Raw genomic sequence first — 9,265 nt, 5'->3', positions numbered from 1 at the left:
GTGGATCTAACATAATAGTGAGAGTCCAGTCCATAGTGGATCTAACATAATATTGTGAAAGTCCAGTCCATAGTGGATCTAACATAAAAGTGAGAGTCCAGTCCATAGTGGATCTAACATAATAGTGTAAGAGTCCAGCCCATAGTGGATCTAATAGTGGGGCCATCAGGAGACCATCCCAAGCAGAGACAGATCAGCAGCGTGTTTTGCTTCATCGTACAAGATATCAGTGTCAGAACCTGTTATGTCATGCCTGACCCTTTTTTGAATTTTTGGTATTCGGTTCCTGAGGTTACTGTCATTTCCTGTTCCAGCGCTCTTATTTCAGTTCACTTCCTGTTTGGCTCCACCACTCTGGCCTGAGCCTGGTCCGCCTCAGCTGTTTCCGATAGCTCTAAATGCCAGCCTCGCCTTCCACTCGGACTTGTTTGGGTTGCGTGCTAATTGGTGAAATTAACTTCCCTGTGCTTCCCGTGCACTCCCCAGCTGCACCATTAATGACTCCTCCTAACCTGCACCTGGTTGTCAGTGTCTGCATCCGGAGCTCACAACCCCGCCAGTTTGTGAGTCAATCTGGTGGATCGTTTCGGAAGCAGAGTGGTAAGTTTTTCATATTCAGTGTTTTATTGGTCATTGCAAAAAAAGAAAAAATGCTGGCAAAATAAGATAAAAGATCGAAAAAAAATACTAAAAACTAGTAAAGTTATTAAAAATCAAATGAGCTTTTAAGCTTGAAATAAGTATTTTATTCTGAAAACGGGCATCAACTTGCAATTTTTAAATTCAGCATCCTCCAGATGTTGCAGCATCTTTAAACACGACTGCGGAGAGGCGGAGCCGACGGTCCGACGGCAAGGCAGGGCACGCTGGAGCCCTGCCCAAGATGGCGGCAAGGAGGCGGAGAATGCGGCTGAGCGGAGAGGCAGGTGCGTGGCTCGCACAACGGGAAACAATTAACATTTCTCCTTACGCTGCATAAAAGGGGAGAAGGAGGAGAGATCGGGGCGGAAGGAGATGGAGAGCCTGCAGGAGTGGATGAGGAGCGAAAGCGAGAAAGAGCAAGACGGAGACGACGACGGAGTGGCGAGCAGTGGGAGCGACGACGGCGAAAAAGACTTCTCTTTTCTTGAAAAATAAACGAGAGTCAAACCTGCCCGATCATGTCCTTCCTGAGTGGTCCATGGAACCCGCAAGACGACAGCAAGGAACTGTCACAACGACTCTCTAAACATCTCATTTGAATATGTTTGCTTTCATGATTTATTTAAATAATACGGTATTTTTCACACTATAAGGCACACTTAAAATTGTTTTGTTTTCTCAAAACAAGACAGTGCGCCTAATGGACGGAATAATTTTGGGTGTGCTTACCGACCTCAAAGCTATTTTATTTGGTACATTTTGACCGAAGAACCACCATTATGTGTTATGCAGACCACAAGGAAATGTTTTACATTTAGAAAATATTTTTTATAAATGATATGACCCCTATCTCAGCTACAATCGGGCGTAAGGCAGGGTACACCCTGGACAAGTCGCCACCTCATCGCAGGAGAAAATGGATATGACCCCTTTAATGTGCCTTTTGTATGAAACGAGACCTGGATAGACCCGCTCATCTACAGTGCCCTATGGTCCGGGAAATACGGTCTGTTGATAGTTTTATTGTTTATTCCACCAATAAATGAAATAAACAAAAACAGAATTTTAACGTTTGAAACTAGAATAGACAAAATAGAATTATCAATGCTAAAAGTAAGATAATGATGTAAAGTCAATGACTAAAAATAAGTACATAACTACGAACATTTCCAACAATACAATTTTCAATCTTGGCGAGTGGCAAATAAATTGCAGTGTTCAATGTCAATATTGTAAATCCTGTGGTGCGCCATGTCATTTAAGGTGGCCCGTCACGTTAATTAATGATATCCGCCACGTCATATAATGTGGTCTTTCGGACTATTTAACGTGGTCCACCACGTCATTCAGTGTGGTCTCTTCAAAGTCATTAAACGTGGTCTTCCACGTCATTTAATGTGGCCTGTAGCGACATTTAACGTAGTCCACCACATCATTCAACGCGGTCAACCACATCATTTAATGTGGTCCATTACGTCATTCGTTGCGATCCTCCACATCATTTTATGTGGCCCATTACGTTAATAATATCCGCCACGTCATATAACGTGGTCTTCTGGACTATTTAACATGGTCCACCACATCATTCAGTGTGGTCACTTCAACGTCATTCAATGTGGTCTTCCACATCATTTAAGGTGGCCCGTCATGTTAATTGATGATATCCGCCACGTCATTTAACGTGGTCTTCCGGACTATTTAACGTGGTCCACCACATCATTCAGTGTGGTCTACCACATCATTTTAACGTAGTCCACCACGTCATTCAAGACGGTCCGCCACATCATTTAAGGTGGCCCGTCACATTAACGATATGCACTGCATCATTCAGTGTTTTCTTCCGGACTATTAGACGTGGGTCACCACGTCATTCAATGCGGTCCGCTACATCATTTAAGGTGGCCCGTCATGTTAATGATATCCGCCGCATCATTTAATGTGGTCTTCTGGACTATTAAACGTGGTCCGCCACTACATTTAAGGTGGCCTTTCACGTTAATGACCATTTAATGTGGTCTTCCAGACTATTAAAAGTGGTCCATTCAGTGTGGTCTCTTCAACATCATTCAACATGGTCTTCCACTTAATTCATCGAGGTCTTCCACATCATTTATTGTGGCCTGTAGCGTCATGTCATTCAATGCATTCTCCCACATCTAATCCGGTTCCACTCCCGGTCAGGCTCACATCAAGAAGGGTAATGCGAATGACTCGACACGGACAAATTAAAGACACATCATACGACTACCACATCATTTTAACGTAGTCCACCACGTCATTCAATGCGGTCCACCACATAATTTAAGGTGGCCCATCACGTTAACGATATCCGCTGCATCATTCAGTGTTGTCTTACGGATTATTAAACGTGGTCCACCACGTCATTCAGGGTGGCCTCTTCAACATCATTCAACGTGGTCTTCCACTTCATTCATCGAGGTCCATCATGCATTCGTAGTGGTACGCCACATCATTTGATGTGGCCTGTCGCGTTAATGATATCCGCAACATCATTTAATGCGGTCTTTCGGACTATTTAACAAGGTCCACCACGTCATTCAGGGTGGTCTCTTCAACATCATTGAACATAGTCCACCACATCATTCAAAGCAGTCCGCCAAATCATTTAAAGTGGCCCTTCATGTTAACGATATACGCTGCATCATTTAACGTGGTCTTCCGGACTATTAAACGTGGTCCACCACGTCATTCAGTGTGGTCTCTTCAACGTAATTCAATGTGGTCTTCCACATCATTTAAGGTGGCCCGTCACGTTAATTAATGATATCCGCCACGTCATTTAACGTGGTCTTTCGGACTATTTAACGTAGTCCACCACGTCATTCAGTGTGGTCTTCCACATCATTGAACATAGTCCGCCACATGATTCAAAGCAGTCCGCCAAATCATTTAAAGTGGCCCTTCATGTTAAACGATATACGCTGCATCATTTAATGTGGTCTTCCGGACTATTAAACGTGGTCCTCCACGTCATTCAGTGTGGTCTCTTCAACGTAATTCAATGTGGTCTTCCACGTCATTTAAGGTGGCCCGTCACGTTAATTAATGATATCCGCCACTTCATTTAACGTGGTCTTTTGGACTATTTAACGTGGTCCATTACATCATTCAGTGTGGTCTACCACATCATTTAATGTGGCCCGTCACGTTAACGATATGCACTGCATCATTCAGTGTTTTCTTCCGGACTATTAAACGTGGTCCACCACGTCATTCAGTGTGGTCTCTTCAACGTCATTCAATGTGGCCCGTCACGTTAATTAATGATATCCGATGATGTGGTCTTTCGGACTATTTAATGTGGTCCACCACGTCATTCAGCGCGGTCTTCCACATCATTGAACATAGTCCACCACATCATTCAAAGCGGTCCACCACATAATTTAATGTGGCCCATCACGTTAACGATATACGCTGTATCATTTAACGTGGTCTTCCAGACTATTAAACGCGGTCCACCACGTCATTCAGTGTGGTCTCTTCAACGTAATTCAATGAGGTCTTCCACATCATTTAAGGTGGCCCGTCACGTTAATTAATGATATCCGCCACATCCTTTAACGTGGTCTTTTGGACTATTTAACGTGGTCCATTACGTCATTCAGTGTGGTCTACCACATCATTTAATGTGGCCCGTCACGTTAACGATATGCACTGCATCATTCAGTGTTTTCTTCTGGACTATTAAACGTGGTCCACCTCATCATTCAGTGTGGTCTCTTCAACGTCATTCAATGTGGCCCGTCACGTTAATTAATGATATCCGATGATGTGGTCTTTCGGACTATTTAATGTGGTCCACCACGTCATTCAGTGTGGTCTTCGACATCATTGAACATAGTCCACCACGTCATTCAATGCGGTCCGGCACAGCATTTAAGGTGGCCCATCTCGTTAACGATATACGCTGCATCATTTAATGTGGTCTTCTGGACTAGTAAACGAGGTCCACCGCGTCATTCAGTGTGGTCTCTTCAACGTCATTCAATCTGGCCTTCCACATCATTTAAATTGGCCCTTCACGTTAATTAATGATATCCGACACATCATTTAATGTGGTCTTTCGGACTATTTAATGTGGTCCATTGCGTCATTCAGTGTGGTCTACCACATCATTTAATGTGGCCCGTCACGTTAACGATATCCGCTGCATCATTTAGTGTTTTCTTCCGGACTATTAAACATGGGTCACCACTTCATTCAATGCGGTCCGCTACGTCATTTAATGTGGCCCGTCACATTAATGATATCCGCCGAATCATTTAGTTGGTCTTCTGGACTATTAAACGTGGTCCATCACGTCATTCGTTGTGGTCCGCCACGTCATTTAATGTGGCCTGTCACGTTAATTAATCATATCCGCAACATCATTTAACGTGGTCTTCCGGACTATTTAACAAGGTCCACCACGTCATTCAGTGTGGTCTTCCACATCATTGAACGTAGTCCACCACAACATTTAAATCGGCCCATCATATTAACGATATCCGCTGCATCGTTCAGTGTGGTCTTATGGATTATTAAACATGGTCCACCATGTCAATCAGGGTGGTCTGTTCAACATCATTCAACGTGGTCTTCCACTTCATTCATCGAGGTCGATCATGCATTTGAGGTGGCCTGTCACGTTAATTAATGATATCCGCCACATCATTTAACGTGGTCTTTAGGACTATTTAAGGTGGTCCACCACGTTATTCATTGTGGTCTACCACAACATTTTAACATAGTCCGCCACGTCATTCAATGCGGTCTGCCTGTTCATTTACTGTGGCCCGTCACGTTAGCGATATCCACTGCATCATTCAGTGTTTTCTTCCGGACTATTAAACGTGGGTCACCACGTCATTCAACGCGGTCCACTACATCATTTAAGGTGGCCCGTCTCGTTAATGATATCCGCCGCATCATTTAACGTGGTCTTCTGGACTATTAAACGTGGTCCGCCACATCATTAAAGTGGCCCTTCACGTTAATGAACATTTAACATGGTCTTCCGGACTATTAAACGTGGTCCATTCAGTGTGGTCTCTTCAACGTCATTCAACGTAGTCTTCCACTTAATTCATCGAGGTCTTCCACTTCATTTAAAGTGGCCTGTAGCGTCATTCACTGTGGTGCGTCATGTCATTCAATGTGGTCTTCCACATCATTTAATATGGTCCATCACGTCATTCGTTGTGGTCCGCCACATCATTTAATGTGGTCCATCATGCATTCGTTGTGGTACGCCACATCATTTTAAGTGGCCTGTCGCGTTAATTAATGATATCCGCAACATCATTTAACGTGGTCTTCCGGACTATTTAACAAGGTCCACCACGTCATTCAGTGTGGTCTTCCACGTCATTGAACGTAGTCCACCACATCATTTAATGCGGCCCATCATGTTAACGATATCCGCTGCATCGTTCAGTGTGGTCTTATGGATTATTAAACGTGGTCCACCACGTCAATCAGGGTGGTCTCTTCAACATCATTCAATGTGGTCTTCCACTTCATTCATCGAGGTCGATCATGCATTTGAGGTGGCCTGTCACGTTAATTAATAATATGCGCCACATCATTTAACGTGGTCTTTCGGACTATTTAATGTAGTCCACCACGTCATTCAATGCGGTCCGCCACATCATTTATTTGGCCCGTCACGTTAACGATATCCGCTGCATCATTCAGTGTTTTCTTCCGGACTATTAAACATGGGTCACCACGTCATTCAACGCGGTCCTCTACATCATTTAAGGTGGCCCGTCACGTTAATGATATCCGCCGCATCATTTAGTTGGTCTTCTGGACTATTAAACGTGGTCCACCACGTCATTCAATGCGGTCTGCCACATCATTTAAGGTGGCCCTTCACGTTAATGATCATTTAACGTGGTCTTTCGGACTATTAAACGTGGTCCATTCAGTGTGGTCTCTTCAACGTCATTCAACGTGGTCTTCCACTCAATTCATTGAGGTCTTCTACTTCATTTAAAGTGGCCTGTAGCGTCATTCACTGTGGTGCACCATGTCATTCAATGTGGTCTTCCACATCATTTAATATGGTCCATCACGTCATTCGTTGTGGTCCGCCACGTCATTTAATGTGGTCCATCATGCATTCGTTGTGGTACGCCACATCATTTTAAGTGGCCTGTCACGTTAATAAATGATATCCGCCACGTCATTCAATGCGGTCTGCCTGTTCATTTAATGTGGCCCGTCACGTTAGCGATATCCACTGCATCATTCAGTGTTTTCTTCCGGACTATTAAACGTGGGTCACCACGTCATTCAACGCCGTCCACTACATCATTTAATGTGGCCTGTCTCGTTAATGATATCCGCCGCATCATTTAATGTGGTCTTCTGGACTATTAAATGTGGTCCGCCACATCATTAAAGTGGCCCTTCACGTTAATGAACATTTAACATGGTCTTCCGGACTATTAAACGTGGTCCATTCAGTGTGGTCTCTTCAACGTCATTCAATGTGGTCTTCCACTCAATTCATTGAGGTCTTCTACTTCATTTAAAGTGGCCTGTAGCATCATTCACTGTGGTGCATCATGTCATTCAACGTGGTCTTCCACATCATTTAATATGGTCCATCACGTCATTCGTTGTGGTCCGCCACATCATTTAATGTGGTCCATCATGCATTCGTTGTGGTACGCCACATCATTTTAAGTGGCCTGTCACGTTAATAAATGATATCCGCCACGTCATTTAACGTGGTCTTCCGGACTATTTAACGTGGTCCACCACGTCATTCAGTGTGGTCTACCACATCATTTTAACGTAGTCCACCACGTCATTCAAGACGGTCCGCCACATCATTTAAGGTGGCCCGTCACATTAACGATATGCACTGCATCATTCAGTGTTTTCTTCCGGACTATTAGACGTGGGTCACCACGTCATTCAATGCGGTCCGCTACATCATTTAAGGTGGCCCGTCATGTTAATGATATCCGCCGCATCATTTAATGTGGTCTTCTGGACTATTAAACGTGGTCCGCCACTACATTTAAGGTGGCCTTTCACGTTAATGACCATTTAATGTGGTCTTCCAGACTATTAAAAGTGGTCCATTCAGTGTGGTCTCTTCAACATCATTCAACATGGTCTTCCACTTAATTCATCGAGGTCTTCCACATCATTTATTGTGGCCTGTAGCGTCATGTCATTCAATGCATTCTCCCACATCTAATCCGGTTCCACTCCCGGTCAGGCTCACATCAAGAAGGGTAATGCGAATGACTCGACACGGACAAATTAAAGACACATGTGCCCCAACTAAAGCTGGAATTTTCGAAGAACCGAATGGGCTGAAGCGAGAACATAGTTAGGATTCACATTCTCATGACGTCAGTTCAATGTCGTCGTGGAATATTCCACGAAGGTATCGTCCCGTTCATTTGCCGAGGTTTATGCCGAAGAGTGACGTAATGACAAGGGGGAGAGTTACTGCCTGTGGTGGCCCTGGTTTAAGAGCCAATGAGGGCCAAAGTTTGAGGCTTTAGTCTCCACCAGCAGGTCCCAATCAGCAGGTCTGGAACATGAGCTCCACTCTCCACACTCCAGCGTCAGTACAATCATCCCTTCATGTGCTTTCAGCCTTGTCTTCGGCCTGCATCTCATCACTCAACACTTCCTTCTGCAACCAAAGGGGCGACGGAGGGGGAGCGAAGCCTCAACACTTAAAACCCGAGAACAGGGGCGTACAAACTTTTTTTCCACGGAGGGCCGCACATTTTGGTATTTTTCATGTTCACAACTATTAGGCCGCCCTCAATTTTGGTGAATATTAAACGTCTTGCTCTTAGAAATACCGTATTTCCTTGAATTGCCATTATTTTAAAACCTCTTCTCACTCCGGCACTTACCAAAGGCATGCGGTAAATTCAGTCCTGCGCTTGTACATTGGAGTGTGATGTAAGGATACCATCATGAAAAGCATATTTAATAAAAAAAAACCTTATAATGGTCTTATCTTTACTTATAAATGAAGTCCATGCGCAGCTCCTTCTGATCAAAAGCATGGATAACTTGTTTATAGAAGTCAATCAATCAATCAATGTTTATTTATATAGCCCCAAATCACAAATGTCTCAAAGGACTGCACAAATCATTACGACTACAACATCCTCGGAAGAACCCACAAAAGGGCAAGGAAAACTCACACCCTGTGGGCAGGGAGAATTCACATCCAGTGGGACGCCAGTGACAATGCTGACTATGAGAAACCTTGGAGAGGACCTCAGATGTGGGCAACCCCCCCCTCTAGGGGACCGAAAGCAATGGATGTCGAGCGGGTCTAACATGATACTGTGAAAGTTCAATCCATAGTGGCTCCAACACAGCCGCGAGAGTTCAGTTCAAAGCGGATCCAAGACAGCAGCGAGAGTCCCGTCCACAGGAAACCATCTCAAGCTGAGGCGGATCAGCAGCGTAGAGATGTCCCCAACCGATACAGGCGAGCCGTCCATCCTGGGTCTCGACTCTGGACTCTTCCTTATCTTTCTTCAGTTTTAAAAGTCTCTCGGTCTCGATGGAGATCTTCCTTTATTACCTCCTGCTTTGATTGAAAGTCCAGTTTAGAAAACGTTTTTAT

The 9,265-nt window shown here is 44.3% G+C and overlaps 1 long non-coding RNA gene across 1 annotated transcript; it reads left to right on the top strand.

Annotated features, from left to right (window-relative positions):
- Window positions 1-374: 374 nt before the first annotated feature.
- Window positions 375-1,153, top strand: LOC133535694 (uncharacterized). The gene is made up of 2 exons (XR_009802299.1): window positions 375-600; window positions 788-1,153. It is a non-coding gene; the product is annotated as an uncharacterized LOC133535694 (long non-coding RNA).
- The last annotated feature ends 8,112 nt before the right edge of the window (window positions 1,154-9,265 follow it).

This window comes from Nerophis ophidion, linkage group LG16 (genome assembly GCF_033978795.1).
Source record: "Nerophis ophidion isolate RoL-2023_Sa linkage group LG16, RoL_Noph_v1.0, whole genome shotgun sequence".
NCBI classification, from domain to species: domain Eukaryota; kingdom Metazoa; phylum Chordata; class Actinopteri; order Syngnathiformes; family Syngnathidae; genus Nerophis; species Nerophis ophidion.
The sequence above is the reverse complement of the archived record's forward strand: the minus strand, read 5'-3'. Positions and strand labels throughout refer to the sequence as shown.